Source organism: Anopheles coustani, chromosome 2, assembly GCF_943734705.1.
Source record: "Anopheles coustani chromosome 2, idAnoCousDA_361_x.2, whole genome shotgun sequence".
Classification (NCBI taxonomy): Eukaryota; Metazoa; Arthropoda; class Insecta; order Diptera; family Culicidae; genus Anopheles; species Anopheles coustani.
The window spans coordinates 51,472,379-51,491,999 of record NC_071289.1 but is presented as its reverse complement, the minus strand read 5'-3'; the positions used below and the strand labels follow the sequence as shown (position 1 = coordinate 51,491,999).

Below are 19,621 nucleotides of genomic sequence, written 5' to 3'. Positions count from 1 at the left end.
ACACAAAAAGCCTTTCTGCTGTAGGATTTGCCCTGTTAACCGGTCGTAATATGTCCAATATATAGTTCAACGTGGTTTGCATAGTGTCGATTTTTTTGCTTAACGTTGAACAACAGCATGGTTGGTTCGTAGATCCGTTTGAATTAGCTGCATGTGTATCTGTAAAAACAATTGTTCACATATCACGTTGTTCATTTTAAAAGTAATCGTTTTACTTACGTTGCTTCTTTGCAGGTGCGGTATGGATACTTTGGGACGGCGACAAATGAGTTGATATGTTGGTGGCAGCGGAAGGATTCGTACGATTAGAAACCGAAGGAACGACTGCTAGAAGGTGTCAAAAAAGCCATGAATCTATCGTTATGGATACGTCAATGGAATCATGATTCGTTTTACTTACGTTGTTTCTTTGCAGGTGCGGTGTGGATAGTTGCCGAAGAATGAGTTGATGTTACGGAGGAAGCGGAAGGATTCGTACGATTAGAAACCGAAGGAACGACTGCTAGAAGGTGTCAAAAAAGCCATGAATCTATCGTTATGGATACGTCAATGGAATCATGATTCGTTTTACTTACGTTGTTTCTTTGCAGGTGCGGTGTGGATAGTTGCCGAAGAATGAGTTGATGTTACGGAGGAAGCGGAAGGATTCGTACGATTAGAAACCGAAGGAACGACTGCTAGAAGGTGTCAAAAAAGCCATGAATCTATCGTTATGGATACGTCAATGGAATCATGATTCGTTTTACTTACGTTGTTTCTTTGCAGGTGCGGTGTGGATAGTTGCCGAAGAATGAGTTGATGTTACGGAGGAAGCGGAAGGATTCGTACGATTAGAAACCGAAGGAACGACTGCTAGAAGGTGTCAAAAAAGTCGTGAATCCACGGACATATGCCGATGCATATTAACAATACTCACCAATAAATGAAGCTGGTGTGCTACCATCTGCTCTAACCAGAAACTCCAAGTGAGGCCCTTGCATGCCAACTAGATAAAAAATCAAATTCATTAGCAAACTTAAATCAATTGACCATATACGTTTCAGCTTACCGCTGGTTGGTGTAGCATTATCCGCATTAGTCCGTTTTGCTGCAGAATTAACATACGGAGAAGCAGATGAAGCGTGGGCCGGCGAAGGAACGGATGCTGGAATATAATCGAAAGCAAAAGGGATTAATGTACCTTTTCCCACTGATTACCTGGATAAGCCATAAAAGTAAGGGTCATTTACGGTTGGTTATGAATGAAACCGCAATAACACTTTCTTTTCTGATTTATCCGTCATGTTTTAGCTACCTGGACGTGGTGCACCACTTTTCGAGGACTTCGACGGCGGGATCTGTCCCTTTTCTTTCAACACCCGAGAATTCATCGTTTTAATTATTTACTTGTTTTAAACACAGCCACTTGAGTCAAAATTTTAGTCCGAATGATTTAACCCGGCTCGTTGGTTTTTCTACCCGCCTCATGCCGGTGCTGTACGCGTACGCTTACTTGCTCTGTCTGACTGTGTATGTTCATTGATGAAATAAACGAGACGTTTCCACTAACACAACCAAACATTGTCTTGAATGAAAATTGTACCCAACTTGAACGAAACATCGCATACCACACAAAAACACCGCGCATTGTATAAAAAACATCGCGTCACGTCGTTTTTGTCACGCAACCTACATATTTCGCAGGTTCCATCAGTACTCTGATGATACCATGAAAAACACTCTTTTGATAGTGCAACATGCGTATTTTTGTTACTCGGGTGGTTTGGCGCTGGTTTGGCGCTGGTTGTGACACGCAACCATGCATGCCTGCGCTGCGCAACTATTGATGCTCGGGTTCGCAGTACGTAGACAACATCAATCATGTTGTCTCCCTCTACCTTATGCTTCATCTCGAGGCATTTCCCTTTGAGTTTGTTCAAATATTGCACCGCCTCATCCAACTTCCCAGACTCATCCGTAATATTCGCCAGACACACCTTGTAGACGAACGCCTTGCGATATTTTAAACCCAAATCGGCGATGGGCATCAACGATGCGTTGCTAACGAAACATATCGTGTCATGTTCGATAAATACACACTTTGACTCCTTCGGACCAAGCTCGGTCAGCAGCACCCTGCCGTACGTGCCGTGTGGGGCACCCGGTGCTAAACAAACCTTTTTTGTTGGAGAATCTCGACACCCGAACTTTACGAGAAATCTGTGTAATCATGGATCAGGGCTGTAGTGATGTACTAGAGAAATTCGATGATTTGGATCTGCTGAATTGCACGTATATATGCAAGAATATATAAAGCAGTCTCCACTTACAAAAATAAAGATTTCTAATGTGAAACTCGTTACCGCCCAAGGCTTAAGAAACTTGTGCAAATCTTACGGCAAATCATCATCAGTACCAGTAAACCTCGGAATGATTCGTATACTGGATGCGTATTCTGGTGTTCATTCGCCACTCGCGGTGTAAGTTTAACGCGATTGAGTCGCGATAGTGAGTCGAAGGAACATCGACTCGCGGATCGAGCCTTGAGAGGGTCGTCCGTGAGCAAAGTATACAAATTTAATTTTTAGACAATTACCATGAGCGATGAGGAAGCCCTAATGGGAAAAATTGCATTACGGTTGTTGGGTGATCGTCAAACGCAGTGAAGCGGATGCGCAGAGCTACGGCGCTGGATGGCAAAGAAGACAAATAATTCCGTGTTGGAAGTTCTGAAAAGAACTGGTGTTTATTTTCTTCTTTCTCTGGATCGCGATGTTCACTGGTCGAAGGTTTCCTACGTTGTGTGTCACTTCTAAGTGAAACACTCTTTTTATACATAATTAGGCGAGTTCGCAAATTTCTACCCTAACTTATTGAGTGTCCTATCCTTCTCTTTCTAAACTAGTTGTGAGTGACGTATTCTAGGTGCTAGGTAACTTTCTTCCGTTAGTCACTCAACAACGGTTCTCGAACGGGATCTCGAATTCGATAAATTTTTATCGGTAGTGGTCTAGTGCTATGGAAAGTGCCAAAAAGTTCAATCGAAGAGACCTCACGGGAGTTCCAATAGTAAATTCCGATACATAAGATACACTTGAAGTAAAATATGGCGTTTTCATAATGCGAAGGTATCTTTTTGCTTTACATTGGAGAAAAAACACACACCGAACTCTTCACAAATTTGTCATTGTTTACAAAATGAATCAGCCGCCCAAGGAGCGCCAAATTGACGTTTCGACCCAAACCCATGAAAGTTCCATACAAAAAAACCCCTCCACGACGGGAGAGCTACCCCGCAACCACTCCGCCACCGTTTGACATACCCCTCACTTCCTAATGACAATCCAAATGCTGTCTGCTCTGTCGTTCCGTCCTTTTCTCTCGCGTTATGTTGCCAACAGCATAGACTTGTGTGTTTACAATTTGAAACAAGGAATTGTTTACATTTTGAAACAAACGGTCGTGCAGTGTGTTGTAAAAGCTTGGTGTCTATTTTGTACAAGAAATCTCTTGAAAATGTGGCGAATCGAATATCGATAACAACGAAACGCTCTGGAGCGTGGATATGATCTTGGACCTTATGAAAAAGCTAAGGCAGTAAGCTTACCTAAAAGTGCAAGAACATTATTGGGAACCAACCGTAAGCCATCGATCGAGATATTGGAAATAAGTGGCGGCCAGTATTGGTATCATATCGGGTGCATTTTTGAAGCATTATAATTGTGGGTGTAAATAACTAATTTTTATTTTTTTGTTTTTTAGTATTGCTACACTTATTCATGGCAACATATATCAATGGATGGATTACCATTGCATAAAATTGGCATCATGGAGTTTTGCCCAATATTATGTAATATCCGTGAGATGCCGAAAGTACCAGTGATGACGAGAACTATTTTCTATTGTAGGAGGAAGCCGACGAACGTTGAGGAATCTTTACGTCTCATGGTCACGGAGATGAACAACCTCGTGGAATATGGAGTAAACATCAACTGGAAACATGTGTCGATACATCTAAGGGCCATTATTGCAGACACTTCAGCAAGAGCATTTATAACAGGTTGACTACAAAACTTATCGGCAGACAATTTCACATGTATTTAATTTTTCTTTCATTTAATTTTCACAGGTGTAGTAGGACATGCTCGTTATAACAGTTGCCAGAAATGTACCGTCGTAGCACCATTGTATTTTCTGGGACACAAGCAACACAATGAACTGATGGAGGATTCAGGCAAGGTGCCTATCCAGAACACCAAAGAACGATGACACCTCTTTAAGATTTAAATTTTTTTACATACTCCAGAATGTCGTGGTAGCGGATCGTTTGCATCTTATCGATCTTAGCATCATGAAGCGACTGCTGGCTGGCGAAACGAAACACTGGGAAAGATAAAATGGGACTCAAACTCAATGTGAAGCAAGCCTTGCAGACGACAAAACTCATGCAACTAATGAAAGAAGAGTTGTTCTCTGATTCACTTGCCAGAAATCGATGGCTGAGATGCTGGTATGATATGTAATGGTTGTGAAGGTTGCGTTTGAAAGCTCCTGATAAAAATAAATGATACACAGTAGTTGTCTTATAAATTGCAAAAATAAAAAGTCATATCTTTGTAACGTGATTTCAATAATTACCGTGATTTGTCGATGCTGGTGGAATTTGAAAAAGTACACAGTGACGATGGAATATCCAGAGCCGGTTTTCAGTTGTTTCGGTGGGTTTCTCATTGATTGTCCCGGTGGATGTCGTAGCATGAATACTTCCACACTAAACACTTTATTGGCGGGTGTTTTCTGACCAAAACATGCTGCAGTCACCGTCAATTAAGTGCTAAAATCTAAAAAAAAACAGCACAATGGAAAAATCAAACACATTATTAAATTGCTCAAACTTCGTCGAATTTTTCAACTCCAACCTCTAGTTTCATAATTTTAAACTACGCACCTTATTTCGAGCGAGTGCAATTTTGAGAAAATGTATCCATCGTTACGTAAAATAAAACATCGTATCCATCGTTACGTAAAATAAAACAGACAATCAACAAGACACTTTCCAACATCGCCGATGGATCAACCGGTCTGCGCATCGTATGGTATGTATAATGATAAGTGTTCAATCCTCACTAACCAAACAATAAAAATTTCTCTTCAACAGCTACCACCAATGTAATCACGACCACTGTTAACCACGACCGCGACAGTAAAAAAAAAGAAAGAATATCGAATAAAGTGTGCATTACAGGTAGTGGCTAGGAGAGGGAAGAAGAAAGATAACGGAATGAGGAGGGAAAACAGACCTAGAGAGGATATTATTTTTGAACCTAGATGGATAATTTTTTTCGAACCCACCATTTTGAATTTGAACCCACCATCAAATTTGAATCTGACAGCCCGTCAACATCGCTGTCAAATCGGGTCGAAATTTACTGCGCATCGTGCCCTGGACCGACCCGTTTTCGACGCGAAAACGGGTCGGACCAGGCGCCGGAAATATTTCAAAAATCCCCTTGGGCGATTCACACCACTTTGACAGTTGCGCTTGGAAAAAAATCGATGAAAGTTTCATCGACTCGAAAGCTGCGGATAGACGGATGCAATATTTCACTGCAATGAAATAAAATTTGACAGTTTATTTCATTGCTTTCGTGTATCGAGCTGGAAACATGAAATAATTTCATTTCATTGCAATATTTCAATGATCCAAACTTGGTGGTTGAGCAACGAAAGTTTCATTGCAATATTGTGATGACATTTCTGAATTGACAGTACCAACAATATCAATTGTCTGAAGGGTTATTGAAACAGCCGTTAAATTTATTTATAATATCTATTTCATGGCGTTTTTTTTTGTTAGTGATGAAAAGTAATAGAATGTATTTTTGCAGAAATTTCCAAAATCAACTAATCAAATAAATTTCTGGTGAACAAACGTAGTAAATAGTCTATTCTCATTAATATTTTAACACGTTATCGATAGTCGATTCGACATCGATAGAATTCAACTTCTGAGAAACATGAACCATCGCAATATTAGTCTGTCAAACTCAACGTCACTAGCAAAGTTTTTATTTGGTGGATAGTTGTAAAGGTATCCAAACGTGTCGTGAAATTGTTAAATAAAATACGAAATGGCCAACAAAAATTTTCCGCGTGCCGTAAGTATCAATTGTTAAAGATATTGTACTTGTATTTATAACTATGTATTGCCAACAGCGTGATGCAATCAAAGAAGAAAATTTGCATTTGATAAGTGCTATTCAGGCACACCCGTGCCTGTGGATGGAGCGCGACAAATCGTATCGCAATAGCATGGAGAAAAATGATGCGTGGTTGACTATATGTTCCGAATTGGGGAAATCCCAGGAGGTATTAAAAAAGAGATGGCGAAATTTGACTATCCAGTACTTCGCCAACAGGAAAACATATCAAGCAAGTCATGCTACCGGATCAGGTATGTTTGATGTAATTTAGTTTCTCTGTATTTAGATAAGTTATTTAGTTAATGTTCTTGTTGTGCAGACAGTGCACACGGTATGTTTGTTTTCAATTTTAACTAAATGCTAGATATAAAACTCAACTATGGTCTATGGATAGACATGTCGGGTAATGAAAATATCTGGAGGACCCCGATTACCCTACCCCTTGGGGTCCCGGAATAGATTGATCCGCCTCTGGTTAAAAGGGAAAAAGAAAGGAGGGATGGGAGCTATTGAGAACAACATCGATCCAAGCACATCTTCATTTATATTTATTTATGTAGTTTAACGGTTTTACTCCATACGGTTGTTAAGGAATAACTCATGCGCAATGTGAAGCCTAACGTTGTGCATGTTGGTGGATATGTTTCTTCGAACCGGTAATAAATTCAACATCGATCCGGTTGGCATATCATTTCGCCATGATCCGGGTTCAAAACTTTCTTCGTCTAAGTCGCGATCAAACGTACCATTAGGTGCGTAAAATTCAGCTGAAGTTCTTTTACGCAAAAAGTTGTGCAAGTATACACAACTTAACACGATCTTTTCCGCTACTTTTGGTTCTACTTCTAGTGTGGTTCTAAGGCAGCGGAATACCGCGCTTAAAATCCCGAACGCATTTTCAACCACACGTCTAGCACGTGAATGACGGTAATTAAAAGTGCGTTCAGGAGTTCTTCTCGGGGGAAAATTGGCATAAGGTCGCAAACACCACTCCGTCATCGCAAATGCCTTATCTCCTAGAAGCATGTAGGGGACTTTTACACTGTATGGTATGCGCAAAATTTCTGGCTCGGGAATTCTTAGCCCCTTGTTAACAAATTTTCTTTTGAGCACAGTGTTCGCCAAGACTCCCCCATCGGAAATTTTACCCTGACATCCTACGTCGGCAAATATAAAATTATAGTGGGCATCCACAACAGCTAGTAATACTATACTATGAGTCCCCTTGTAGTTAAAAAACTCAGATCCAGCATTTTTTGGCGCCTTTAAGACCACGTGCTTCCCGTCGATTGCACCAATTACATGAGGGAAATTCCATTGTCTTTCAAATTCCGATGATATTTGGAGCCATTCAGATGGGCGGTTTGGAAGCTAAAAATGATAAAAATGATTAATTTGTGTTGTACAGTGTCGTACAAAATTGATTCACGTAATATATAAAATATGTTATTTTTTATTTTAGGATACGCATGACACGGAATAACGTGCAGAAGTTGAGGTTGTGGTAGAGGAGGTGGAAGACGATGAATTCGAGCAACCTCCACCTCAGTCAACTCCTTGTACCTCTAACTTTAACGGGACACCAGGGCCTTCGAAGCGTAAAAGAACGCATCAAGATGCGCGAGTGCTCGATTCCTTGGAATCGTTGGAGGCGTCAATCGAGAATATAGCGTCTATTGTGAACAACCGAAACAGCTACGAGGGCATCGGTCAGTTCGTTGCGGACACCCTTGCCAAAAATGATGAAGAACACATAACCAACGCCGAGCTAGCAAGTAAAATTTTTGAATTGTGCGCACTAACAAAAAAAAAATCCTCGATCGGAAGCGATAAAACAAATTTCCAAAAGATTGAGACAGTGCGATAGAGTAAAATTTGAATTGGTGAAGAATAAGATCCATGAATTCCTTGAAGAATGTTAATTATCCTTTCCTGAATTTTTGTTTTTTAAAGTAAGAAAGTTGTTTTTCTTTAACATCATGTTTTGGCTTTCTAATTTAGTTTCTAGTTTTGTAAATAATGGTTAATAGTGGATAACTATAAGATAGGATATAGGATAGCTATAGGTTTGAACTATAACGTATAAGGACTTTGAAATGAAATACTACAACCTTTGTGAATAAATTCACTAAAACAAAATTGTCCGAGTATTAATCGAGCCAAGTGCCCTACACCAACAAATTGTAATCTCATTGCGATGCCCTCACACTCTTCATCTTTCCTACCCTAACAGGCCACATGGAAATGACCCAACCACAGAATCCTCATATCGATCGAGCAAACAACTAAGGTCGTATTTAAAATTTCTGAACAAACTCACCTTAACATATTCCTTTAGCACGTCTATAATTGCTTCACAAACTTCGGGTATCAAGCCAGAAATAGTATGAGGAGAGACCTACATGATCAAAGTATGATTTAATTGAAGAATCTGATAAAAAATTATGTATTTTCGTCGTACTTACTCTGAAGGTGTACTGCAAGCTGGTATATAAATCTCCGGTTGCCAAAAATCTTAGTGCGATGCTAAGCCTTTGCAAAGGGCTTATCGCTTGTCTCATATTTGTGTCTTGCTTTTTAATTTTTGGTGTGACGCAAGCGAGCAGCCATTCAAAATCTACCACGGACATTCTTAAAAAGTTCCGGGTTGTCTCAGCTTCCGTCATCACATCATCCACCAGCGACTGGTTTCTATGTAAGAAAATATTTCTCACCCATTTTCGACGCAAACGGCGTCCTTCCAATTGTCGCTGGTCTGCGATAACATTTTTTAAATGTTTCAAGCGATGCTGAGCCACCGACAAAGCAAGAAGTAGTTCGAAACGGCTCATTTTCAAGCAGTAGAAACAAATTACAGCAACACAATACGATGTTTATTCAAATTTGTACATTTGTTTTGTCAACAATAACACCAATCCCCATGAAATAGAATGACAGTTGATTGCAATATTGCACCCGTGTACTTGTGTGTGTTGAAATAAATATTTCAAGATGAGAAATGACGTTTCGTTGCAAGAACTAGAAAATTTCTTTCAGTGAAACTTGCATCCGTCTATCCGCAGCTGAACAAGTGACCGTAATGCAATTTTTTCGAACGTTCGAGTCGGCGGTTTCCGTGTGATAAGAGAATTGTTCGAGTCTCGTAATAGGCCCTAGTGTTAAACTTCATGCAGCAATGTGGGATAAAAAGTCTGTTGACTATAAACACATTCAGAAAAAAGCAGACGCATGGAACACCATTGCAGCCTGTGGATACTGTTCATTAGAAAAGCTGAAAAGCAAGCGGAAATCTCTGCATGGAACGTTTAGAAAGCTTCGATCCGTCTATACAAAAAGCATAGCCTCACGGCTACGACTGCTGAAAAATAATTTTCACCCGAAAAAAACCGGTTTTTTTTTCGCTTCAGCATCGTTTTCACGACGCTTACCGTGGCCGAGCTCTTTATGGTAGGGCACTCACAACACTGCCTTCTATCTGAAGATTTTAGATGAAATTGATAATTTTTTGATTAATACGTATATCAAATAAACGTTCAATATTTGGTAGGCTCGGTGATAATACGCACCACGACAGAACAGTTTGCTTAGATTTGAGCTGTCAAAACATTTTCACCCTTTTTTCGCTACCATTTTCGTGGTCCATCCACAGATTTTGAAAAACTTTTCCGGCACTCACAGTCGCGAAAAAGTTTTTCGCCTCTCGTGGCCGTGAGGCTCATGGTTACTGGCTCGGGAAAATTAATATTTTCTACTCTATTAAAGTGTAGCTTCTAATTAATTATTATACTTTTCCATCCTCTAGCGATGATCGCTAACGCAGAGATTGCTCAACTGTACAAATTCAAAGAAAAACTTGGAACGGACACTGCGTACACCGATGATATTGTTGACCAGCAGAAGATGGAAACCGGGCAATGCGATACGAATACATGCATTGCACGTGTGTTGGATGCCTTCTTCAATCGGAAACTTTTCGGGGCCTGCAGCTGGACATGGGTGGGAAAGACTGATCGTAAGATCGCATTTTGTTCTTTGAAGAACAAACTTGTGTTGTTGCGGCGGGTGGTCGGCACATCCGGCCGTCAGGCACCAGCGGAAGCAGTGGAAAAGGTGGCACGCAGCCGCAGGCCATGCCAAGGCCAGGTTAACAGGTAATCCGGCCAGGAAAGCTTATTGCCACCTGAAATCGCAAGTCAGAAACCTTCTGGTGACTATCATTCTGATTACTGTAATCAGCACATAAAAATAATGCAGGAACAAGAATAACAAGCTAACTTTTTCCTTCAGCTTCCGCTCGCGACCAACGACCTCCGTCATCCTTTGGCGGTGGTGGTTAATTCTAACCTTAACTTTGATCAAGTGAGGATCTTGTGTATTAAATCTGACACTTATTATTGATGCAATAATGAAATTCTTATTACATTTAAATTTTATTTAGCCCCGAGATCCACTAAAGTCCGTTGAATCGGTTGAAATAGATGATCATCTGTATTGTCAATAAAAGGAAAAATTGAGCTACTCGGCATGGGGGTAAGTTGCGCAAGGGTTATCCAATTTACTTTCAATCTTTTTGCCAAATTTTTTTTCTTGGTTGTTTACAGGTTTACACTCAAATTAATGAGATACCTAAACCTAATGTAAACAAATTGTATATTTAGAACCAAACATGAATTAAAAACGTGATCATACGTGTATAAATGTGAGAAATAGTGCTAACAAACCTAAAAAATATTAAAACGCAATAAATTGGTTGGCCCTCAATGCAAAACTTTATGCAAAACTCGAAATTTCAAGTGGGCACTTTTTCTTGTCACTGTTTTTTTAGATACTTTTTTTATTATTTTTTTTTCAAAATCAAAATATGTCTGTTTTCGCTTACTCATTAGTTGATCTTATATGAAATATGTAAATCAATATACGAAAAATACTTGCAGAATATTTAGTTGGATTGAGAAAAACATATTGAGCGAAAATCAACAAAATTCGAAGTGGGCAGTTTTTCCTGCCGGTCACTGTAACAAAACGTGTGTTCAAACATTAATGTCGCTGATAAACTGTATTACAAAACTACATGTATTTAGTCCAACACGCTATGATTAGTATCGAGGATGCCCCAGTCCGAACTGGCAACACATTTCTCATATCGCTCTTGCTTTCCAAAATACGTGCAAACAATGACATTGCAATACCAGTTGCTTCATCTGGAATTGGAGCTGGAAATGGAGGTAGAACGATGCATTCATCATTTAGGCTACTTCTAAACATCAATAGGAACCCAAAAGCCGTTTGAAACATCAAAAATCAATCACTCATGGCCTAGGTCATGCAACAGCAAAAAATAATTATCTGGGAAGAATGCACCATGGCAAAGAAGCATTCTCTTGAGGCGCTGTACAGAACACTCAAAGACGTTAAGTGTAATAAAGATTGTTCCAGTAATACAGTGGGTCCCTGCAGTACGCTTTTCTCGATATACGCGATTTTTTACAACTGACAGCTCATAGGGATGCTCGACTTCTGATTAGTCAATTTTACTTTGTTTTGGTAGAATGAGGTTTTTAACATGCACTTTTTAACAGAGATATAATGATACAATAGAAAAAATGGAACACTTATTTGTTGAAACTGTTTCAACAGAATAAGAACACGTTATTTTAAGACCACTTGCACGAGCGAACTAAAATTTTCGTGCATTTTTTATTCTTTTTATTTTTATGCCGTTGCTTTGTTTTGCAACACTTATTAGTGATTTGGATTGAAGATATGTTAAATAAGCGATTCCCTTTCAGTGTCAACTCTTCAATACGAAGTATAAACGATATGGCAGAGGAAATCCGCAATGCGCGAAAATTCGATATACAGTCTGTTCTCGAGTTACGCGGTTCTCGACTTACGCGGATTCGGAGATACGCGGTTTTCAAAGTTTGACAGTAGATTGGGTTTATTACATCGATTTAACCTTCAGATCTACAACCGCCTACCTGGGTAAGTTTTCCCCTTTTATTTTGCAATTACTTCGAATTGAACGGTTATATCGACTCGAAATTCCTGGAATGCCTCAAGCAACATGTTCTCTATCATTCTGCCGAAAACCGACTTTTTATTTTTATTCTAAGTAATTTTTACACCATTTTACGATTTATACCCCTTAAATCTACAACCGCCTACCCGGGTAAGTCATACGTTTTGTACGAGAGTTTATATTTTTCTGTACCAAGACAACCCACCAGTAGGTGAAAGGAGGTGCCCCTCGGGTTTTTCTTTTTATATTTATATTGAAAACAACCCAAATTTATCTAAGACACACTATGAAAGACTGTTTTACTCCTCGAACTCCTCGAACAATTAGTAATGAGATAAACTCAAAGACGATCTACAAATATGCAAATTATGCTACATTTTGGACCACACAGCGGCATCGAAAGCATTCTAGGTGAACTTTCATCATTTGCTACACAAAATAATAATTTTTTAATTGCAAGAAAATCATGATGCAACGGGTTGAATTAAATACAAAAGAAACTGTTATCGTTTGAAACAAAACGATCGAATTTATGTATATGAGCTAAGTTTTAAAATGTTAAGGCTTAAATATCAGATGTAACAATGTATAATGAAGAATTTCCTCCAGATATGCCACTGAATTTACTGAGGAACATGAACATTTCCAAAACGTAAAATTTAATAGAAAAATATTTCTACATCTTTGAAACTTCAATTTATAAGCAAAAATGTTGAAGGCACCAAGAAGTTACTTCACCAGAAACTTAAGAAGTATAAACAAACACAATAACTTATTGAAAATGTATGGTTTACAGAGTTGGCGATTGTAGATCTATGGGATAAAATATATTTGAATGAAAAAATTACTTACTTATCGAATTTTTAATATTATTATTTGAATGGGATGTGTTAGAAAACATTCTTAAGTATCGTTACTGAAAATTTCAACTCACTACGGCATCTAGAACAAAAGATATTAGCTTTGAAGCACAGCAAAATGCAAACCCCCATACAAAACGTATGGCCTACCCGGGTAGGCGGTCGTATGTTAACGTAGGTATTTTTGGCCGTAGACCTGAAGGTTAATGAACAAAGAAAATTTTTGAATATTCTATGATACATGTACACAAGAGCTCGATCTCTAAACTCCTAGTATAAACTATGTGTCAAGCAATATTCGAGATACGCGGAAATTCGAGATACGCGGATTTCTCTGGTCCCCATAATCCGCGTAACTCGGGAACAGACTGTACGTTATTGCGTTCGGCCCCAAACATTCGCGTACTGCGGAGACCAACTGTACTGTGTTTCTCCTCTCAGGTGATTTCAGGCAAACTCTTCCCGTAGTGCCACGATCCACCTATTCTGATAAGATCACCTGAACTTGCCTTACTCATCGGTGTTGTGGAGCAATTTTGAAAAGCTTTATCTAAGCATAAACAGGCACGTCCAAATGCTACAGGATCCATCAGCTTCTACTTTCTCCAAACAGTTATTAGACATCGGCAATACACCTTAGCAGATTCTTAAAAAGCTCTAATAGAAACCCGACTTAGAAAACTAACATGTACGTCATACATGGCTTACCAGGCGTACATAAAACATCGTTCATTCAATTAGTATGCTTGATTAATAACAAAATAACTATAAGCTTATTACGACGTAAAAAGTGTAAATACAATGAAATTAATGTACTTAAGAAATATAATGTGACCTTTAACCCTTTCACGACCAAGGGAAATATTTTTCCCATCTACAAAACTCGCTACTGTTTGTGCAAATATTATCAAAACGATACTTTTGAAACGAAACATCAACGAAAACATTATGTCAAAGGCCTCAAATGTCTTTCTGAATGAATAAACAAAAATGAACTGTCAAAATTAATTGCTCCAAAACCAAACCATTCGTACGTTCAACCAACAACAAAAACTCAGTATTTGGCAAGTTGATGAATTCATTATTTTTTTATAGCAATGGCTAAGATCTTTTTTTTAGAATTTTTATATTGTAATTTGTAGTGGAAAGCAAACAAAACAAATTCCGATATCATAATCACAAATATTTCCCAAGAAATTATAAAAAACCTACACATGCTGCTAGACTTTTCTGGTGATATTCTCTTATTTTATACCCCAAATAGCCAAAATATTGTTTTGTATTGCCAATTTTAGTCTTGAATAGCTTACGGTCCTGAACGGGTTAAACAAATTTTTAACAACATCAAATGGGTCAGCTAGTTAAATATAAAATGTAATGTGTAATTTGGGATGTTTATTCTCTTTTAATTATCAAATTTAATTATACCTTTCAAACAAAATTAATCGTATTGATTATTGACACTGCGTTCGTGGGATTCTTAAAGTAACTTATAGCTACTAATTTTAATTTCATATCTTTAGGTCGAACTTCGGTACAATCGGTGCGTTTTGTCCTAATATGCAAATCATGTTTGGTGTAATGCACATCAAACGTGTATTACTTCAGGTGTACCGAATCTAGAATGAATAAAAATTGATAAATTACCAACTTTTTTGTTATTATAGCTCGTATTATATTTTGAGGTAGTGGTATAGGTAGATGTAGTGTAATCATAAGTACGAATAATACCAGCTTATGTAAAACAATCCCGGAACTTTTGACAAGAGAGAACGCGGCCTTTTTTCGGCGCGCCAATTTTACTACCGATAACGGCAAAGTTAAACTTAACAAGCCCAAAGAGCTTCCTAACGATGCCAAACAAAAGCCTTGCGCGTGCAATTGACTGCCTACTACCGGCAAAGAGCAGCTTGATACGATCGAACTGACACTAAAAATAGTGTAATGGTGGTGCATCTGTTGCACAATTCAGTTTGAAGAAACCCGTTCCATTAGCAGGTGAGTAATCAAATCTTCGTTAAGCTTCTTCTTAGCTTAACGACCTCTTGGTCATGCCTGCCCGTTAAGGGCTTACGAGACTTGTTTCCCTGTTGTACGTGGATAGTCAGTCCTCTCGTACAGGGGAGGGTCCGGTCTCGGTAGGGATTCGAACCCACGCCGTCCTGGTGGAGGGCCCCGGTGCTCATGAGCCGATTTTCTAACCGGCGCTACCGCTCGGCTGTCACGGACCCCGCGGGGTAATCAAATAGCTAAGTTAGTTTTGCTTCATAGTCAGACATGCAACCCTTAGAAATTGGTCATTTGTTTACGTTTATTATCAATCATGTCCGATTTGTTTACGTTTGGTACAATTACGTTCGGTTATGACAATTAATTATCGATGATTGTGTTCAATGTATTAATGTTCATGTGTTAAGGTATTTTCAAAATACACACAAGTGTAAAAGAAAAATATCGAATATTTAACGAGTGGGCATGTTTTTCGTTGGTTTTCTCAATACACTTTTTAATTGATATGTGTGAGATTCAGTCATTTTTATCACAAGTTGAATTGAATAATCACTGGATGAGATTTTTCGAATGCTTGCCTCACATTTCGTACAGAATTGAATTTAAAAAACGGAAGGTTACTAAGAATTATAAAAACATGTACAATGCTCGAAAAAAAGTTGTATTGGAAAAGATGTACAAGGAATTTGGTGTTAAAGTAGATGAATCAAGGCAAATGGGGGGAAATAGTACGACGGGAAATGTGTGTCGTCGGGCTTTTTCAAACATAGAAAAATTGAGCGATATTTTGCAAATAGAAACAGAACTTATAGAAAGGTTTCGAAATATTTTAATAGCCATCAACTGTTCACAGCCTTTAAAAATAAAAAACCAATCCCATACCCATACCCAGTACAAACATTCTTCGTAGATTACAGCTCCTCAAATAGTAACAGACACTTGCCAATTCCAAACCAAGAATATGATAATGAATATGATGATAATATGATAATGAATATGAAGTTAATGTAAAAAAGAGATTGGAAAATAATGCACCCATAGAAAAGTCCAAAAACATGAGGTTTATGCAGCGCCACCTCACGGGATTGTCCAGAAACGTCATAATTTCGTGAACAGTTGATTCCGAATTGTATCCCGGCAATTTTCTCTTTTCGCTCCATAGTGCAGTGCCAAGGTAGCAAAACTCCCCTACAAACGCAAGCTTCAGGTTGAAGCTGGAAATCAATGGGCAAGAGCGAGATGGTGTTAGCCTTGTCTCTTTTACACCAACGCAGAAATTCCCCGACGACAAGCTGGGGAGCAGTGTATCAGTGGACGGCGAGGAGGCTCGGCTAGCCAATCACAAGCCTCGATTTTTCAGTTCGAATCGGCTGCCGCGGCAGCAGATGGGCGCGGTTGGAAGAGCGCGGTTTCTGGCGGTGGTGGGACTCGGGAATTTTTGCGTTGGTGTAAAAGAGACAAGGATATCACCATTTCGCTCTTACCCATTGAATTCCAGCCTCAGCCCGAAGCTTGCGTTTGTAGGGTAGTTTCATCGCTACCGTTATTAAAATTTGAGCATTCGCTTAGTGAACATGATTGGATAATTATGAGTTTTGAATTTCTTTAATTTTGGATAATGTTACTGACTTCTCCTCCGAAATGTCTTTTGTAACTAAATAAAAGTGGTTTTCAAGTGATCAAAGTGAAGAGTGAACTCTAAACAAACGCAAACATTAATTATACTACTTTTGGATTAAATTTATGAGAAGTTTGGTTACTTAGAATTAGAAGTTGTTCAGATTCAGTCCTGCACATTGTTGCTAACAAAAAATGAATGCCATACATCCCATCTCCCATAGTTCTGAAATTGATGTACCCCAAAAAACTACAGAGTTGAACACTCTAAAACAGTGATGTCAAACTCAGTTGACCTCGTGGGCCGCATTAGCTAAAAAATAGGTTTGCGGGCCAAAAAGTTATATCAGTGTGTTTCAAACTTCACAATCATGATTTACACTTTTTCATTTATGGTGAATATTATCTCATATAAATTGGCTATGAATCATATCCAACTTTTCTTTATCACGCCGACACATGGCGGTGGACAGATCAAAAAATTTGACACAGATTTTTTTAAGGAAACAAATAAATAGTATCCATGGAAAACAAAGCAACTACAAAAGCACTCTAAATGAAATCACCAATAAGTCTTAAGGAGAAGTTTACATAAGTTGGTTAAAAGCGCATTCTGTAAAAACGTATTCCAAATTATTCAAATTGTAATTAAATTCGAAGCAAATATTTTATCGATGTTTAGGGTACGGCTTTTTATCTTGAGCAATTTTTTTAACAAATGAATCAAAACTAAGATCACGGATAACTAACGATCATATTTGTTGCATCGAACGCAGATCGAAAATTAATAACGCGAACTTTGATATGATATCATTTGCACGTCAAGTATAAAAACGCGGTCTGGCCCCGGTTTTCGTCACCAAACGGGACTTTGACAGCGACGAAAACCGAGGCTAGCGGACTACAGTTCTTGTGTTTATAAGACCTACTCCTGACTTGACTGACACAAAACAAACGTTGGATGTATACATTCTTCTCGTCTGAATTTTCAGTGGTTGATATGAAGGTGTTCTTCAAACTATAACAAAATGTGTGTGTTTTATCATCAAATCAATGGCCATCAATCGTTGTATGTTCTATTATACTTCTTTGGTTTCCATGCCGTATAGGTTTTCAATAATACATTCAGTGCTTCAATTGGAAGACATTTTTGATTGAGCAAAGTAGTCTGAAGCCAAGGTGTATAAATATAGAAGGTGACTTTATGTCGCTTTGGAAGGGGTGCCATATTTGAGAAGACTTATGTCAAAAACCCAATCGTTTCCCGATACCCCCCCCTCAAAAACAATATGAATACCCCAGAAGTGTTATGTCAAGTCATGAAATGTCATTTTACACTGGAAGACTTCACCTTCTAATTTATACACCTTGGTCTGAAGCAGAAAACCTGTACCACTTGTTTATGAGTCCATGTTCGGATCTTCTGTCATACAAAATGCATTGAATCATTGAAGTACGCGACTATAAACCAGCTTCGAACGATTTGTCAAACGACGAAAACCGGGGCCAGCCTGTATTTGACAAAATTTATTTGTTCTGTTCGCTTTTGCAATTTATTACCAGGATTGAGTATTTAAAAAAACATTCTCTTGATCACAGCAATTCAGGTTTTTGAAACGTTGCTGATTGTCGGTGGTTCAATCCTCTTGCTTGTATGAAGTCCACAGCTCGTGAAATCATATTTACATGACACGTGTGACACAAAAAGAGTTGGACAGTTATTTAGCTGAGCCTTTAACACATCGAACAGATGACCCCCTAGAATGGTGGAAAGTTCTACACCAAGAAACAAAAGAAACAAAACGAGCCAACTGGGTCAGGTGCAGCAGAAACAAGTCAACGCTGGCCACATCTGGAGCAAATGTCTTTTATGAAGGAAACAATTTCGTCGAGGAAAAGAGTTCGTAATTTGCAAGCTACGGAAGGTATGATAAAATAAAATTTATAATGCTTGTTACAATATATTCTAACAAACAACATATGCATCCATTTCAGTACATTTGGAAACGTCGTGCTTAGATGAAGGAGAGGAATTTGTAGAAGTAGAATACTTGGATGACGCAAACGAACTTTCTTTTGCAGTACCACAAAAAAAAAACAGAAAAACAACGCATTGTTGGAGGATTTGATTCAAACCGAAAAGGAAAAGACAGAACTGATGAAGGCATTGTTGGAAAAAAAATCAAGCACGGAAAATTTTTCGATGAGCTGCGAGAGCCAATAGAGCAATTACCAATGTGTAAAAAAATGATACTTAGAATAGATATAATGGAATGTATAGCTGAAGCAGTTGAAAAAACTAAAAATAATTAACTTTAATATCGATTCCTTTTTCTGTTAACGTGCGTTCTCATCTGAATTGATTGAAATATACTATTACATTATTACCAATAGATTTTTCGATTTGACTCACCAGATGAGATAAACAGGCGCGCGTCGGCAGCAGTCACCGCGGTGAATGAGTGGATGGTGGCACATCAACTCAGCATCGCGCCGCTGAAGACTGAGGCGGTTCTTGTTTCGAAGCGGGCCGGTGGCAACTCAGTCCCCGTTTCCATCAACGGGCAAGTAGTGACTGCGATCAAGGAGATCAGATATCTTGGCGTGCAGATAAACGAAAAGTGTTTCCGATAGCTTCTGGTGGATGGTTCAGCTTAGACTAAAATACATTTATTGATGTAATCTTACAAGATATCTTAACGCTAGATCTTATCTCACAAACACTTATCACTTATCTATTACTAACACATCTATTACTACTAGCATCTAAGGAACTGTACTACACGTAAATCCTTTGCATAGTTTACGGCGCGGACAGAAAGCTTTCATGGTTTCCGCACCTTAGGGGCGCTGCAGAGAAGGCACAACGAGTCGGCAATGCAGTTTCCAGACTGATGAGGAACCATAGCGGCCCCAAAGTAGCGAAGAGG

General features: G+C 38.7%; 1 long non-coding RNA gene across 1 annotated transcript; it reads left to right on the top strand.

Annotated features, from left to right (window-relative positions):
- The first annotated feature begins 603 nt into the window (after nucleotides 1–603).
- Nucleotides 604–1,501, top strand: LOC131265924 (uncharacterized). The gene is made up of 4 exons (XR_009178332.1): nucleotides 604–684; nucleotides 766–965; nucleotides 1,044–1,214; nucleotides 1,291–1,501. It is a non-coding gene; the product is annotated as an uncharacterized LOC131265924 (long non-coding RNA).
- Nucleotides 1,502–19,621: the final 18,120 nt, after the last annotated feature.